The 18273-nt window shown below is 46.6% G+C and overlaps 3 non-coding genes across 3 annotated transcripts; all 3 read right to left on the bottom strand.

The window, feature by feature from the left end:
• Positions 1 to 141: 141 nt before the first annotated feature.
• Positions 142 to 212, bottom strand: trnag-ccc (transfer RNA glycine (anticodon CCC)). The gene has a single exon. It is a non-coding gene; the product is annotated as a tRNA-Gly (tRNA).
• Positions 213 to 2356: 2144 nt separating this feature from the next.
• On the bottom strand, positions 2357 to 2427 carry trnag-ccc (transfer RNA glycine (anticodon CCC)). The gene has a single exon. It is a non-coding gene; the product is annotated as a tRNA-Gly (tRNA).
• A 2143-nt stretch (positions 2428 to 4570) lies between these two features.
• Positions 4571 to 4641, bottom strand: trnag-ccc (transfer RNA glycine (anticodon CCC)). The gene has a single exon. It is a non-coding gene; the product is annotated as a tRNA-Gly (tRNA).
• Positions 4642 to 18273: the final 13632 nt, after the last annotated feature.

The following is an 18273-nucleotide window of genomic DNA, read 5'->3' as shown; positions in this document are numbered from 1 at the left end:
CCATTCAGCCCCTGAAAGCTGTTGCACAGGAACAGGAGCAGAACATTCATACCCTTGATCCAGTCGCACAGATACAGTTAATATATTATTCATGCTCAAGTGATGTGTTTGCTGTGAAACGAATTGTTTAAAATGTTAACCTGCATTGGCCGGGAATCGAACCCGGGTCACCGGCGTGGGAGGCGAGAATTTTACCCCTGAACCACCAATGCACGCCGAATTAACAAATTATATTTTCTGGTAGCTACAATTTATTTTTGGCTTTTGTTAATACAAGCGGGGACACTGCGTTAACATAAAAAGCTAAATGCAGCAGATACTGCATCTGGAATTGTTGACTAAATGCTGGAAACACTTCGAAGGTCCTGGAAGATCTGTGGACAGAGAATTACAGGGTTAACCTCTCAGGTGCATGAGCTCACGGCAGAGCTAAGATTTTGCACTTTTCTAGGTGCCGTGGGAGTTTCCTTCCAACGTTGTTTAGCTGCTCAAAAATTACATAATTAAGAAACTAACCTTCCCCAAAAGAATAAATAGGAGCAGGATTGGGCCATTCGGCCCCTCGAGCACCGCCATTTAATAATTTCGTGGCTGATGAGATCTTCGACACAACGCAACTTTTCCGCCCGCTCCCCATAACCCTTGACTCCCGGACATACAGAACACGTTTGACGTCTTACAGTGTGGCCCGAGGGACAACCGACTTCAGTTATGTTGATGGTGTGGACAAGCTGGAATTGCTTTCCTCTGGAGGCTAAGAGGAAATTTAATAAAGGCTTGCAAAATTTAAATGGCTTTTGATGGAGGAAATAAAGACAACCGCTTTCCAATGGCAGGAGGGATGGTAACCAGAGGTAGAATTGTCTTATGCAGCGAAAGTTAAGGCCTCATGAATATCAGGATAAATTATCACGGCCCAGGTACTCTGTCATTCGAGTCTTGCACACGTAGCTAATGTGGCATTCTTCACACTGGCAATGAGTTGACTGATAGCCGTGCTGTGATCAGCTAAGTTTGTTAGGGAGATGCAGTCGGCAAAATAATACATGGAAGGCGGATAATAACCGTGACCGTTCTGACACTGTGAGGTAGACATAAATGTGGGCATTTAAGGTGTCTTGTTCCCAATGTCATTTCCTGCTGACTTTGAAACAGCAGGCATTTCACAGAAGGCAAGGAAGTGAATGTTGCACCTCGGTACCGAATGTTGCGCTGCTGACTGTTGAGGCAACAGCAGCGTGGAAAGTTGAAAGGTTGATGAGGTGCAAGCATTGTTTCGCGCGGGTGCTTTGATTGCTGGCATTTCAAACAGCCAGAAAAAGCATTGGTTCCCTAACCGGGAATTCGAACCCGGGCCGCGGCGGTGATAAGCGCCGAATCCTAACCACTAGACCACCAGGGAAGCTGTGGAAAACATCCTGCCAGCAAGCAGAACAATGCAATCTTTCCTCCTTGCTGCTTTGAAATTCAGGTCACTTTCGCGCCAGGCAAACCTTCCGTTCCAGATGACATTTTTTCGGCGAGATCACAAACGACATGTTCAAGAAACCACAGCATCAACTGCGGGTAGGCGTCCACCTGAAATCTATTTGCTTCTGTGCTTTTCTCAGTGATACATAGTCAGAGAAAAGCCGTCGGGATATTGAATAATCAGCACCAAAATATCAAGGACAACACAGAGGAAATAGTAATGCACTGCTTGAGACAAAGGCTCAAACACATACACGAACACAGATGTGTGCTCACTTTGTGTGGGTATATCTCAGATATCCATATGATTCATGGAAGCTTGCAGTACAGTATGAGGCCATTCGGCCAATCGTGCCAGTGCTGTCCCCTTGAAAGATCAGACGTGCTTTCTCCCGCTGTTATCTGCATTTCCCTGTCCTCTCTCGTTCCGCAGTGCCCCGCACAAAAGACAAACAGAAGGAGAACACTATGCTAACGAGGAATTGATGCAGGAGCTTTTTATACAGTTCCTCACCGTTTAAAATCATTTTAGGTTCAATTTTTCGCTGTTGATCTTTTCCAAGGAGCACGTTAAGGTGCTGCCCAAAGGTTTAAAATTGGGGATGTTAAAATTCCTCCCCGTCGGGGATTTTCACCCCGGTCCCCCGCGTGATAGGTAGGGATACTCACAACTATACTAACGAGGAAGTGAGCAATGTAATGTCTGTCAGAGTAAGAATCGAGCCTGTTACACAGAAACAGGATGCCATTCAGCCCCTGAAAACAGTTGCACAGGAACAGGAGCAGAACATTCATTCCCTTGATCCAGTTGCACAGACACAGCTAATATATTATTTGTGCTCAAGTGATGTGTTTGCTATAAAATGAATTGTTTAAAATGTTAACCTGCATTGGCCGGGAATCGAACCCGGGTCACCCGCGTGGGAAGCGAGAATTCTACCCTTGAACCACCAATGCACGCCGAGTTAACAAATTCCATTTTCTGGAAGCTACAATTTATTTTTGGCTTTTGTTAATACAAGCGGGGACACTGCGTTAACATAAAAAGCTAAATGCAGCAGATACTGCATCTGGAATTGTTGACTAAATGCTGGAATCAGTTCGAAGGTCCTGGAAGATCTGTGGACAGAGAATTACAGAGTTAACCTCTCAGGTGCATGAGCTCACGGCAGAGCTAAGATTTTGCACTTTTCTAGGTGCCGTGGGAGTTTCCTTCCAACGTTGTTTAGCTGCTCAAAAATTACATAATTAAGAAACTAACGTTCCCCAAAAGAATAAATAGGAGCAGGATTGGGCCATTCGGCCCCTCGAGCCCCGCCATTTAATAATTTCGTGGCTGATGAGATCTTCGACACAACGCAACTTTTCCGCCCGCTCCCCATAACCCTTGACTCCCCGACATACAGAACTCGTTTGACGTCTTACAGTGTGGCCCGAGGGACAAGCGACTTCAGTTATGTTGATGGTGTGGACAAGCTGCATTTGCTTTCCTCTGGAGGCTAAGAGGAAATTTAATAAAGGATTGCAAAATTTCAATGACTTTTGATAGAGGAAATAAAGACAACCGCTTTCCAATGGCAGGAGGGATGGTAACCAGAGGTAGAATTGTATTATGCAGCGAATGTTAAGGCCTCATGAATATCAGGATAAATTATCACGGCCCAGGTACTCTGTCATTCGAGTCTTGCACACGTAGCTAATGTGGCATTCTTCACACTGGCAATGAGTTGACGGATAGCCGTGCTGTGATCAGCTAAGTTTGTTAGGGAGATGCAGTCGGCAAAATAATACATGGAAGGCGGATAATAACCGTGACTGTTCTGACACTGTGAGGTACACATAAATGTGGGCATTTAAGGTGTCTTGTTCCCAATGTCATTTCCTGCTGACTTTGAAACAGCAGGCATTTTACAGAAGGCAAGGAAGTGAATGTTGCACCTCGGTGCCGAATGTTGCGCTGCTGACTGTTGAGGCAACAGCAGCGTGGAAAGTTGAAAGGTTGATGAGGTGCAAGCATTGTTTCGCGCGGGTGCTTTGATTGCTGGCATTTCAAACAGCCAAAAAAAGCATTGGTTCTACTGACCGGGAATCGAACCCGCGCCGCCGTGGTGAAAGCGCCGAATCCTAACCACTAGACCCCCAGGGAAGCTGTGGAAAACATCCTGCCAGCAAGCAGAACAATGCAGTCTTTCCTCCTTGCTGCTTTGAAATTCAGGTCACTTTCGCGCCAGGCAAACCTTTCGTACCAGATGACATTTTTTCGGCGAGATCACAAACGACATGTTCAAGAAACCACAGCATCAATTGCGGGTAGGCGTCCACCTGAAATCTATTTGCTTCTGTGCTTTTCTAAGTGATACATAGTCAGAGAAAAGCCGTCGGGATATTGAATAATCAGCACCAAAATATCAAGGACAACACAGAGGAAATAGTAATGCACTGCTTGAGACAAAGGCTCAAACACATACACGAACACAGATGTGTGCTCACTTTGTGTGGGTATGTCTCAGATATCCATATGATTCATGGAAGCTTGCAGTACAATATGAGGCCATTCGGCCAATCGTGCCAGCGCTGTCCCCTTGAAAGATCAGACGTGCTTTCTCCCGCTGTTATCTGCATTTCCCTGTCCTCTCTCGTTCCGCAGTGCCCCGCACAAAAGACAAACAGAAGGAGAACACTGTGCTAACGAGGAATTGATGCAGGAGCTTTTTATACAGTTCCTCACCGTTTAAAATCATTTTAGGTTCAATTTTTCGCTGTTGATCTTTTCCAAGGAGCACGTTAAGGTGCTGCCCTAAGGTTTAAAATTGGGGATGTTAAAATTCCTCCCCGTCGGGGAATTTCACCCCGGTCTCCCGCGTGACAGGTGGGGATACTCACAACTATACTAACGAGGAAGTGAGCAATGTAATGTCTGTCAGAGTAAGAATCGAGCCTGTTACACAGAAACAGGATGCCATTCAGCCCCTGAAAACTGTTGCACAGGAACAGGAGCAGAACATTCATTCCCTTGATCCAGTTGCACAGATACAGCTAATATATTATTTATGCTCAAGTGATGTGTTTGCTATGAAATGAATTGTTTAAAATGTTAACCTGCATTGGCCGGGAATCGAACCCGGGCCACCCGCGTGGGAGGCGAGAATTCTACCCCTGAACCACCAATGCACGCCGCGTTAACAAATTCCATTTTCTGGTAGCTACAATTTATTTTTGGCTTTTGTTAATACAAGCGGGGACACTGCGTTAACATAAAAAGCTAAATGCAGCAGATACTGCATCTGGAATTGTTGACTAAATGCTGGAAACACTTCGAAGGTCCTGGAAGATCTGTGGACAGAGAATTACAGGGTTAACCTCTCAGGTGCATGAGCTCACGGCAGAGCTAAGATTTTGCACTTTTCTAGGTGCCGTGGGAGTTTCCTTCCAACGTTGTTTAGCTGCTCAAAAATTACATAATTAAGAAACTAACGTTCCCCAAAAGAATAAATAGGAGCAGGATTGGGCCATTCGGCCCCTCGAGCCCCGCCATTTAATAATTTCGTGGCTGATGAGATCTTCGACACAACGCAACTTTTCCGCCCGCTCCCCAGAACCCTTGACTCCCCGACATATAGAAATCGTTTGACGTCTTACAGTGTGGCCCGAGGGACAAGCGACTTCAGTTATGTTGATGGTGTGGACAAGCTGGAATTGCTTTCCTCTGGAGGCTAAGAGGAAATTTAATAAAGGCTTGCAAAATTTCAATGGCTTTTGATAGAGGAAATAAAGACAACCGCTTTCCAATGGCAGGAGGGATGGTAACCAGAGGTAGAATTGTCTTATGCAGCGAATGTTAAGGCCTCATGAATATCAGGATAAATTATCACGGCCCAGGTACTCTGTCATTCGAGTCTTGCACACGTAGCTAATGTGGCATTCTTCACACTGGCAATGAGTTGACTGATAGCCGTGCTGTGATCAGCTAAGTTTGTTAGGGAGATGCAGTCGGCAAAATAATACATGGAAGGCGGATAATAACCGTGACTGTTCTGACACTGTGAGGTACACATAAATGTGGGCATTTAAGGTGTCTTGTTCCCAATGTCATTTCCTGCTGACTTTGAAACAGCAGGCATTTTACAGAAGGCAAGGAAGTGAATGTTGCGCTGCTGACTGTTGAGGCAACAGCAGCGTGGAAAGTTGAAAGGTTGATGAGGTGCAAGCATTGTTTCGCGCGGGTGCTTTGATTGCTGGCATTTCAAACAGCCAGAAAACGCAATGGTTTTCTGACCGGGAATCGAACCCGGGCCGCGGCGGTGAAAGCGCCGAATGCTAACCACTAGACCACCAGGGAAGCGGTGGAAAGCATCCTGCCAGCAAGCAGAACAATGCAGTCTTTCCTCCTTGCTGCTTTGAAATTCAGGTCACTTTCGCGCCAGGCAAACCTTTCGTACCAGATGACATTTTTTCGGCGAGATCACAAACGACATGTTCAAGAAACCACAGCATCAATTGCGGGTAGGCGTCCACCTGAAATCTATTTGCTTCTGTGCTTTTCTCAGTGATACACAGTCAGAGAAAAGCCGTCGGGATATTGAATAATCAGCACCAAAATATCAAGGACAACAGAGGAAATAGTAATGCACTGCTTGAGACAAAGGCTCAAACACATACACGAACACAGATGTGTGCTCACTTTGTGTGGGTATGTCTCAGATATCCATATGATTCATGGAAGCTTGCAGTACAGTATGAGGCCATTCGGCCAATCGTGCCAGTGCTGTCCCCTTGAAAGATCAGACGTGATTTCTCCCGCTGTTATCTGCATTTCCCTGTCCTCTCTCGTTCCGCAGTGCCCCGCACAAAAGACAAACAGAAGGAGAACACTATGCTAACGAGGAATTGATGCAGGAGCTTTTTATACAGTTCCTCACCGTTTAAAATTATTTTAGGTTCCATTTTTCGCTGTTGATCTTTTCCAAGGAGCACGTTAAGGTGCTGCCCAAAGGTTTAAAATTGGGGATGTTAAAATTCCTCCCCGTCGGGGAATTTCACCCCGATCTCCCGCGTGACAGGTGGGGATACTCACAACTATACTAACGAGGAAGTGAGCAATGTAATGTCTGTCAGAGTAAGAATCGAGCCTGTTACACAGAAACAGGATGCCATTCAGCCCTTGAAAACTGTTGCACAGGAACAGGAGCAGAACATTCATTCCCTTGATCCAGTTGCACAGATACAGCTAATATATTATTTATGCTCAAGTGAAGTGTTTGCTATGAAATGAATTGTTTAAAATGTTAACCTGCATTGGCCGGGAATCGAGCCCGTGTCCCCCGCGTGGGAGGCGAGAATTCTACCCCTGAACCACCATTGCACACCGAAGGAACAAATTCCTTTTTCTGGTAGCTACAATTTATTTCTGGCTTTTGTTAATACAAGCGGGGACACTGCGTTAACATATAACGCAAAATGCATCAGATGCTGCATCTGGAATTGCTGACTAAATGCTGGAAACACTTCGAAGGTCCTGGAAGATCCGTGGATGGAGAATCACAGGGTTAACCTCTCAGGTGCATGAGCTCACGGTTGAGCTAAGATTTTGCACTTTTCTAGGTGCCGTGGGAGTTTCCTTCCAACGTTGTTTAGCTTCTCAAAAATTACATAATTAAGAAACTAACGTTCCCCAAAAGAATAAATAGGAGCAGGATTGGGCCATTCAGCTCCTCGAGCCCCGCCATTTAATAAGTTCGTGGCTGATGAGATCTTCGACACAACGCAACTTTTCCGCCCGCTACCCATAACCCTTGACTCCCCGACATACAGAACTCGTTTGACGTCTTACAATGTGGCCCGAGGGACAAGCGATTTCAGTTATGTTGAACCAGGAACACTCCTCGCCACGATGGACGTCTCGGCACTCTACACCAGTATCCCCCACGATGACGGCATCGCTGCGACAGCCTCAGTACTCAACACCAACAACAGCCAATCTCCAGACGCCATCCTACAACTCATCCGCTTCATCCTTGACCACAATGTCTTCACCTTCGACAACCAGTTCTTTACCCAAACACACGGAACAGCCATGGGGACCAAATTCGCACCCCAATACGCAAACATCTTCATGCACAAGTTCGAGCAAGACTTCTTCGCTGCACAGGATCTCCAACCAACGCTATGCACCAGATACATCGACGACATTTTCTTCCTATGGACCCACGGCGAAGAATCACTGAAAAGACTACACGATAACATCAACAAGTTCCATCCCACCATCAAACTCACTATGGACTACTGCTCAGAATTAGTCTCATTCCTGGACACACGAATCTCCATCAAAGACGGACACCTCAGCACTTCACTCTACCGCAATCCCACGGACAACCTCACGATGCTTCACTTCTCCAGCTTCCACCCTAACCAAGTTAAAGAAGCCATCCCCTATGGACAAGCCCTGTGAATACACAGGATCTGCTCAGACGAGGAGGAACGCGATGGACACCTACAGACACTGAAAGACGCCCTTGTAAGAACGGGATATGACGCTCTACTCGTCGATCGACAGTTCCGACGGGCCACAGCGAAAAATCGCATAGACCTCCTCAGAGGACAAACACGGGACACAACCAACAGAGTACCCTTCGTCGTCCAGTACTTCCCCGGAGCGGAGAAACTACGCCATGTTCTTCACAGCCTTCAACATGTCATCGATGACGACGAACACCTCGCTAAGGCCATCCCCACGCCTCCACTACTCGCTTTCAAACAGCCGCCTAACCTCAAACAGACCATCGTTTGCAGCAAATTACCCAGCTTTCAGGAGAACAGCGACCACGACACCACACAACCCTGCCACAGCAACCTCTGCAAGACATGCCAGATCATCAACACAGATACCATCATCACACGTGAGGACACCACCCACCAGGTACATGTTACATACTCATGTGACTCGGCCAACGTTGTCTACCTCATACGTTGCAGGAAAGGATGCCCCGGAGCATGGTACATCGGCGAGACCATGCAGACACTGCGACAACGGATGAACGGACACCGCGCAACAATCACCAGGCAGGAGTGTTCCCTCCCAGTCGGGGAACACTTCAGCAGTCAAGGACATTCAGCCTCCGATCTTCGGGTAAGCATTCTCCAAGATGGCCTTCGAGACACACGACAATGCAAAATCGTCGAGCAGAAACTGATAGCCAAATTCCGCACTCATGAGGACGGCCTCAACCGAGATCTTGGGTTCATGTCACGCTACATGTAACCCCACCTGATGCAGGGTCATCCAGACTCGAGTCGACATTGGCTTGTTCTCTCTGCACAGATGCGGCCGGACCTGCTGTGATTTCCAGCCAAAAAAAAAAATGTTTTTTGTCTGTTTTTTTGTTTTTCATACAGACCCCAGCATCTGCAATATTTGACCCCTTTTGACCCCACCTCATTGTTCTTTGATGTAATGTTTCCCTGACTGACCTGTTTGGACACCATTCACACCTTTGACTGCTGTGATTATCTCTCTGCCGAGGTGCGATAAATGGCAGTTGGAAAGGTTACCTGTAAACATCTGACATAATTCTCTGACAAAATAAGCTGTGTCTTTATGCATTTCTCCACTTCACCTGAAGAAGGAGCAGCGCTCCGAAAGCTTGTGATTTCAAATAAAGCTGTTGGACTATAACCTGGTGTTGTGTGACTTCTTATATTTGTCCACCCCAGTCCAACTCCGGCATCTCCACACCGTTGTAGACCTGATCACAGATGGAGACGAGACAGGCTACAGGGAGGAGGTAAGAGCCCTAGGGGAATGGTGCATGTACAGCAAACTCTCCCTCAACATCAGCAAAACAAAGGAGATTATCGTGGATTATAACAAGCGGCAGGGGGAGGGACACACCCCAATCTACATCGAAGGGGCTGAGGTGGAGAGGGTCGGCAGCTTCAAATTCCTGGGTGTATTCATTATGGAGGACTTAAGGTGGTCCCATCACATCGACGTTGTAACCAAGAAGGCATGCCAACGCCTGTTCTTCCTCAGGAGATGGAAGAAATTTGGAATGGCCCCCCAGATTCTCACCAACTTCTACCGGTGCACCATCGAGAGTATCCTGTCCGGTTTGCATCACTGCCTGGTATGGCAACTGCACCGCCACACACCGCGAGGCTCTACAGATGGTAGTGAAAGCTGCACAACACACTATAGGAATTAAACTACCTGCTGTGCAGGATATCTCCCCGAGAGGTGCCGGGGGAAGGCCCTGAGAATCATTAAAAACGTGAGTCACCCCAGCCACAACCTCTTCGTCCTGCTCCCGTCTGGTAAGAGATACTGAAGCATACGGTCTCGTACCAACAGGTTTCGAAACAGCTTCTACCCACAGGCCATAAGATACATGAACGATTAATTTATTATTATTTATTACTGTTGTTTTATTTATTATTACTGTCTTTCTATTAGTATTTCTATTAGTATTTTTATCATTGTATGCCATATTTATTCCAATGTTGAGAGAACTCGTAAAAATCAACATTTCATTGTGCAGTACACAAGTCTGCTGCATATATGACAAATAAAATTGAATTGAATTGAGCACACGGAAACTGACACAATGAAAACACACCTGACCGAATACACACACACTGACCCGCTGACCTCAAACTGACCAAACACACAGGAACTGACCCAGTGACCACAACCTCATGGAACACACGGAAACTGGCCCACCGAACACAACCTGACCGAGCACACAGAAACTGACCCAGTGACCAAAACCTGACCGAGCACACAGATACTGAACCACTGACCAAATCCTGACCAAACACACAGAAACTGACCCACTGACAACAGTATGACGAAACAAACAGAAACTGACCCACTGACCAGATCCTTTCCGAACAGACAAAAACTGACCCACTGATCACAACCTGACCGAACACAAAAAAAATGACTCAATGACCTCAACCTGACTGAACACACATAAACTGACCCACTGATCATAACCTTACCAAACACAAAGAAACTGACCCACTGACCACAACCTGACCGAACACAATAAAAATGACCCATTGACCAAAACCTGGCCAAAAACACATAAAGTGGCCAGCTGAACAAATACGAAACGAACACACAGAAACTTACCCATTGACCACAAGCTGGCCAAAAACACAAAAGTGGTCAACTGAACAAACAGGGACCGAACACACTGAAACTGACCCAATCACAACTTGACCAAACACACAGCAACTGACCCACTGACAGGTCACTGACGGAACCCACAGAAACTGATCCACTGACCACAACCTGACTGAACAGACAGAAATTAACCCACTGTCCACATCCTTACTGAGCACACAGAAACTAACCCGCGGGCCAAATCCTGACATAACACATAGAAACTGACTGATAGAACATAACCTGCCCAATCACACGGAAACTGACCCATTGACCACAACCTGACCGAAAAAACACTGAAACTGACAAACAGATCACAGTCTGACTGAGCACACCGAAACTGACCCATTGATTACAAAATGGCCAAACACACAGAAAGTGACCAACAGAACAAATCCACACCGAAAACACAGAAACTGTCCCACTGACCACAAACTGAAGGAAACGACAGAAACTGATCTACTGACAACAACCTGACCGAGCACAGAAAGACTGACACAATGACCACAACATGACCGAACACAAAGAAACTGACCCACTGAACACATCCTGAATGAACTCACAGAATCTGACCCACTGACCAAAACCTGACCGAGCACACAGAAACTGACCCACTGACCACAAACTGACCAAACACACAGAAACTGACACACTGACCACAACCTGACAGAACACAAATAAACTGGCTCACACACAACAACCTGACGGACAACACAGAAACTGACACAGTGATAAGTCCCGACTGAACACACAGAAACTGACCCACTGACCGCAAGCTGACAAAATGCACAGACACTGACACAATGAACAGAACCTGAACAAACACACAGAAAGTGACCCACTGACGACAACAGGACCAAGCACACAGAAAGTGACCCACTGACCACAACCTGAACAAACACACAGAAACTGACACAATGACCACAACCTGACCGTACACACATAAACTGGCTCACCCAGAACCACCTGACCGACCACACAGGTACTGACACAGTGACCAAGACCTGACTGAACACACAGAAACTGACCCAAACACCACCACATTTCTGAACAAAAAGAACCTGATCTCCGCACTGCAACATGAACAAATACGCATAAACTGAACCACTGAACAAAAATGAACCGAACACACAGAAACTGAGACAAGGAACACAAACTGACCAAACATTCAGTAACTGACCCACTGACCACAACCTGACAGCACACATATAAACTGAGAAACTGACCACCACCTGTCCGAGCACACAGAAACTCACACACTGACCACCACCTGTCCGAGCACACAGAAACTGACACATTGACAACAGTCTGACCGATCACACAGAAATTGACACACTGACCACAACCTGACCGAACACACAGAAACTGACCCACTGAACACATCCTTACCGAATCAACAGAAACTGACCCACTGACCACAACCTGACTAACAAACAGAAACTGACACAATGACCACAACCTGAACGAACACACAGGAACCTAAAGACTGACCAAATCCTGTCCGAACACAAAGAAACTGCCCCACTGAACACAACCTGACCAATCGCACCCAAACTGACCTACAGGCTACACCTGACTGAAGAAAGAGAAACTGGCCCACTGACCACATCCAGGCCGAACATACAGAAATTGACGCACTGACCACATCCTGACCGAATTCAACCAAACTGATGCACTGACGTAAACTGACCGAACAGACAGAAACAGACCCACTGACCACCACCTGACTGAAAACACAGATACTGAACCTCTGACCACATAATGTTCGAACAAACATAAACTGACCCACAGACCACAAACGGACGGTGCACAAAGAAACTGACACACTGACCGCATCCTGACTGAACACACTGAAACATACCCACTGACCACAACTTGACTGACCACACAGAAACTGTCTCACTGACCACAACCTGACAGAACACACATTAACTGACCCACTGACGACAACCTGATGGTGCACACATAAACTGTCCCACTGACCACAACCTGACAGAACACACAGAAACTTACCCACTGGCCACAACTGACTGAACACACAGAAACTGACCCACTGACCTATTTCGTGTGTCTAATTCTGTTAGATTCAGGATATGGTTCTGGGATAGTGGATTGGCGGTTAGGATCAGATCAGCCATGACCTTATTGAATGGCGGAGCAGGCTCGAGGGGCCGATTGGCCTACTCCTGCTCCTATTTCTTATGTTCTTATGTAACATGACTGAAGACAAAATAATTGACCCACTGACCACAAACTGACGGTGCACACAGAAACTGACCAACTGATCACAACGAGGACGAACACACAGAACCTAACCCACAGAACACAACCTGAATTAGCACACAGAAACTGTCCCACTGACCACAACCTGGCCTTGCACACAGAAATTGAACTAATGACCACAACCTGATGGTGCACATTGAAACCGACCCACTGACCTCAACCTGACCAAACACACAGAAACTGACCCATTGACCACAAGCTGATTGAACACAAAGAAAGTGACCAAATGATCACAATCTGGCAGAACACACAGGAACTGACCCATTGACCATAACCTGACGGAACAAACACTGAGACTCACACACTGACCACAAACAGACCTAAGACACCGAGACTGACCCATTGGCCACAACCTGGACAAACACACAGAAAGTGACCAACTGAACAAATCCTGACTGAACACACAGAAACTGACCCACTGACAACAACTTGACCAAACACACAGAAACTGTACCACTGATCATGCACTGATGGAACTGACAGAAAATGGTCCACTGACCACAACCTGACCGAACACACAGAAATAAACCCACTGACCACAACCTGACCGAACACACGAAGACTGACAAAAAGAGCTCAACCTGACCAAACTCACAGAAACTGACCCACTGGACACATCATGACCGAACTCACAGAATCTGACAAACTGACCACAAACTTACTGAGCACACCGAACTGACACACTGACCACAACCTGACCAAACACAAAGAAACTGACCCACTGACAACAACCAGGTGGAACACACATAAACTGGCTCACTGAGAGCAAAGTGACCGAACACAGAGAAACTAACCCACTGAACACATCCTGAACGAACTCACAGAATCTGACACACTGACCAAAACCTGACCGAGCACACGGAAACTGACCCACTGACCACAAACTGACCAAACACACAGAAACTGACACACTGACCACAACCTGACCGAACACAAATAAACTGGCTCACCCACAACAACCTGACCGACAACAAAGAAACTGACACAGTGATAAGTCCCGACTGAACACACAGAAACTGACCCACTGACCACAAGCTGACAAAATACAGAGACACTGACACAATGAACACAACCTGACCGAACACACAGAAACTGACCCACTGAGCACATCCTTACCGAAGCAGCAGAAACTGACCCACTGACCACAACCTGACTAACAAACAGAAACTGACACAATGACGACAACCTGAACGAACACACAGGATCTGACAGACTGACCAAATCCTATCCGAACACAAAGAAACTGCCCCACTGAACACAACCTGACCAATCGCACCCAATCTCACCAACTGGCTACAACTGACCGAAGAAAGAGAAACTGGCCCACTGACCACTTCCAGACCAAACACACAGAATTGACACACTGACCACATCCTGACCGAATTCAACCAAACTGATCCACTGACCATATACTGACCGAACAGACAGAAACAGACCCACTGACCACCGCCTGACTGAACACACAGAAACTGAACCTCTGACCACATAATGTTCGAACAAAGATAAACTAACCCACAGACCACAAACGGACGGTGCACAAAGAAACTGACACACTGACCACATCCTGACTGAACACATTGAAACATACCCACTGACCACAACTTGACAGAACACAGAGAAACTGTCTCACTGACCACAACCTGACAGAGCACACAGAACCTGACCCACTGACCACAACCTGATGGTGCATACAGAAACTAACCCACTGACTACAACCTGACCGAACACACAGAAACTGACCCACTGACCACAACCTGACCAAACACACAGCAACTGACCCACTGACGACAACCTGATGGTGCACACATAAACTGTCCCACTGACCACAACCTGACAGAACACGCAGAAACTTACCCACTGGTCACAACTGACTGAACACACAGAAACTGACCCACTGACAACAACCTGACTGAAGACACAAAAACTGACCCACTGACCACAAGCTGACGGTGCACACAGAAACTGACACACTGATCACAAAGAGAACGAACACACAGAACCTGACCCACTGAACACAACCTGAACAAGCACACAGAAACTGTCCCACTGACCACAATTTGGCCTTGCACACAGAAACTGAACTACTGACCGCAACCTGATGGTGCATACTGAAACCGGCCCACTTATCTGAAACTGACCAAACACACAGAAACTGACCCATTGACCAAAAGCTGACCGAACACAAAGAAAGTGAACAAATGATCACAATCTGACAGAACACACAGAAACTAACCCATTGACCATAACCTGACGGAACAAACACTGAAACCCAAGCACTGACCACAACCTGTCTGATCATACATAAACTGATCCACTGACCACAAGCTGACCGAACACACAGAAACTGAGCCACTGACCACAACCTGACGTACCACACAGAAACTGACCCGCTGATGACAAACTGTACGATCACACAGAAACTGAGCCACTGACCACCATCTGCCCAAACAATCAGAAACTGACCCACTGACCACAACCTGACCGAACAAATGGAAACTGACCTACTGACCACAACCTGACAGAACACACAGAAACTGACACACCTGATCGAACAAACAGAAACTGGCCCACTGACCACATACTGAACAAAGTCAACCAAACTGAACCACTGAACCCAAACTGACCAATATGCAGAAACTGACCTTCAGACGATAACCTGACTGAACACACAGAAACTGACCCAGGGACCACAACCCGAGCATATACACAGAACGATCACACAGAAACTGACCCACTGACCACCACCTGCCCAAACAAACAGAAACTGATCCACTGACCACAACCATACTGGTTACATAGAAATTGACACACTGACCGAATCCTGACCGAACACATGTAAAGTTACCCACTGACCACAGCCTGACCAAACACAAATAAACTGACCCACAGACCACAACCTGACTGATCACACAGAAACTGACCCACTGACTACAACCTGAACGAGCACACAGAAACTGACACACTGACCAAATACTGACCGAACACAGTGAAACTGACCCAGTGACCACAACCTGACTGAACATGCAGCAACGGACCCACTGACCATAACCTGACCGAGAACACAGGAAATGCCCCATCGACCAAATCCTGAATGAACAAACAGAAACTGACCCACTCACCATAACCTGACTGAGTACAGAGGTACTGACCCACTTACCACAACCTGATCGAATACACAGAATATCATCCACTGACATATCCTGACCGAAAACAGAGAAAATGACACACTGACCACAACCTGACTGAACATACAGAAACGGACCCATTGACCACAACCTGAATGAACAAACACTGAAACTGACCCACTGACCATATTGTGATCGAGCACACAGAAGCTGACCTTCTAACCACAACCTGAGGGAACACACAGAAACTGACACATTGACCACAACCTGGCCAAACACACAGAAACTGACCAACTGAACAAATCTTGACAGAACACACAGAAACTTAACCTCTGACAACAACTTGACCGAACTAGCAAAAACTGATCTTCTGACTACACGCAGATGGAGCGCACTGAAAGTGATCCACTGGCCACAAACTGACTGAACACAGAGAAACTGACTAACTGATCAAATCTTGACTGAACACACAGAAAATGACCCACTGAACACAACTTGTCCAAATACACAGAAACTTTCCCATTGACCACAATCTGACCGAAGGCACTGAAAGTGAACAAATGAACACATCCTGACCGAACACACCAAAACTGAACGACTGACCACAACTTGACGGTGCACACAGACACTGACGCACTGACCAGAACCTGACCGAACACACAGAAAGTCACCAAATGACCACAACCTGACCAAACACACAGAAACGGATCCACTGACCACAACCTGACAGAACAAACAGAAACTGGGCCACTGACAAAAACCCAACCAAACACGCAGAAACTGACCATCTGACCATAACATGACCGAACACACAGAAACTCACACAATGACCAAAACATTACTGGTCACACAGAAATTGACACACTGACCAAATCCTGACCAAACACACATAAACTTACACTCTGACCACAACATGACCAAACGCAAAGAACCTGACCGCCTGTCCACAACCTGGCTGAACACACAGAAACTGACCCACTGACCACAACCTGACAGAAGACACAGAACCTGACACACTGACCACAACCAGAACGTGCACACAGAAACTGACACACTGAACAAATACAGACGAAACACAGTGAAACTGACCCACTGACCACCACCTGACCAATCACACAGAAACTGACACACTAACCATGACCTGACCGAACACACATAAGAACATAAGAACATAAGAAATAGGAGCATGAGTAGGCCAATCGGCCCCTCGAGCCTGCTCCGCCATTAAACAAGATCATGGCTGATCTGATCCCAACCGCCAATCCACTATCACAGAAGAATCTCCTGAATCTAACATAATTAGACACACGAAATAGGAGCAGGATCAGGCTACACGGCCCCTGGGCTCGCTCTGCTACACAAAGGGCCATGAACGATCGGAACCTAGACTCATGTCCAAATTCCTGCCCGCTCCCCGTAACCCTTAATTCCCTTTACGTCTAGGAAACTGTCTATTTCTGTTAAAAATTTACATAATGATGTAGCTTCTACAGCTTTTTGGGGCAGCATATTCCATGGACCTACCACCCTCTGAGTGAAGTAGTTCCTCCTCATCTCAGTTTTGAAAGAGCAGCCCCTTATTCTAAGACTATGCCCCCGAGTTCTATTTTCACCCATCATCGGGAACATCCTCCCCGCATCCAGCCGAACCAACCCCTTCACAATCTTATATGTTTCAATAAGATCGCCTCTCATTCTTCTGAACTCCAATGAGTAGAGTCGCAATCTACTCAACCTCTCCTCATATGTCCATCCCCTCATCCCCGGGATTAACCGAGTGAACCTTCTTTGTACTGACTCGAGAGCAAGTATGTCCTTTCTTAAGTATGGACACCAAAACTGTAAGCAGTATTCCAGGTGCGGTCTCACCAATACCTTGTACAACTGAAGCAATACCTCCCTATTTTTATATTCTATCCCCCTAGCAATGAAAGCCAACGTTCCATTGGCCTTCTTAATCAATTACTGCACCTGTATACTAACCTTTTGAGTTTCGTGCACCAGGACCCCCAGATGCCTTTGTACTTCAGTAATTTCCAGTTTCTTGCCATTAAGATAATAACTTTCTCTACGATTTTTCCTGCCAAAGTGCATAACCTCACACTTTCCAGTATTGTATTCCATCTGCCAAATCTCTGCCCACTTACTTAGCCTGTCTATGTCCCCTTGCAGGTTTTTTATGTCCTCCTCACTCACTACTTTCCCTCCCATCTTAGTATCATCTGCATACTT

The sequence above is a fragment of the Somniosus microcephalus genome, unplaced genomic scaffold (assembly GCF_052327205.1).
Source record: "Somniosus microcephalus isolate GS21.2 unplaced genomic scaffold, FLI_Smic_1.0 unresolved_chr8, whole genome shotgun sequence".
Classification (NCBI taxonomy): Eukaryota; Metazoa; Chordata; class Chondrichthyes; order Squaliformes; family Somniosidae; genus Somniosus; species Somniosus microcephalus.
Note: the sequence above shows the minus strand (reverse complement) of the source record. Positions and strands in the feature narration are given on the sequence as shown.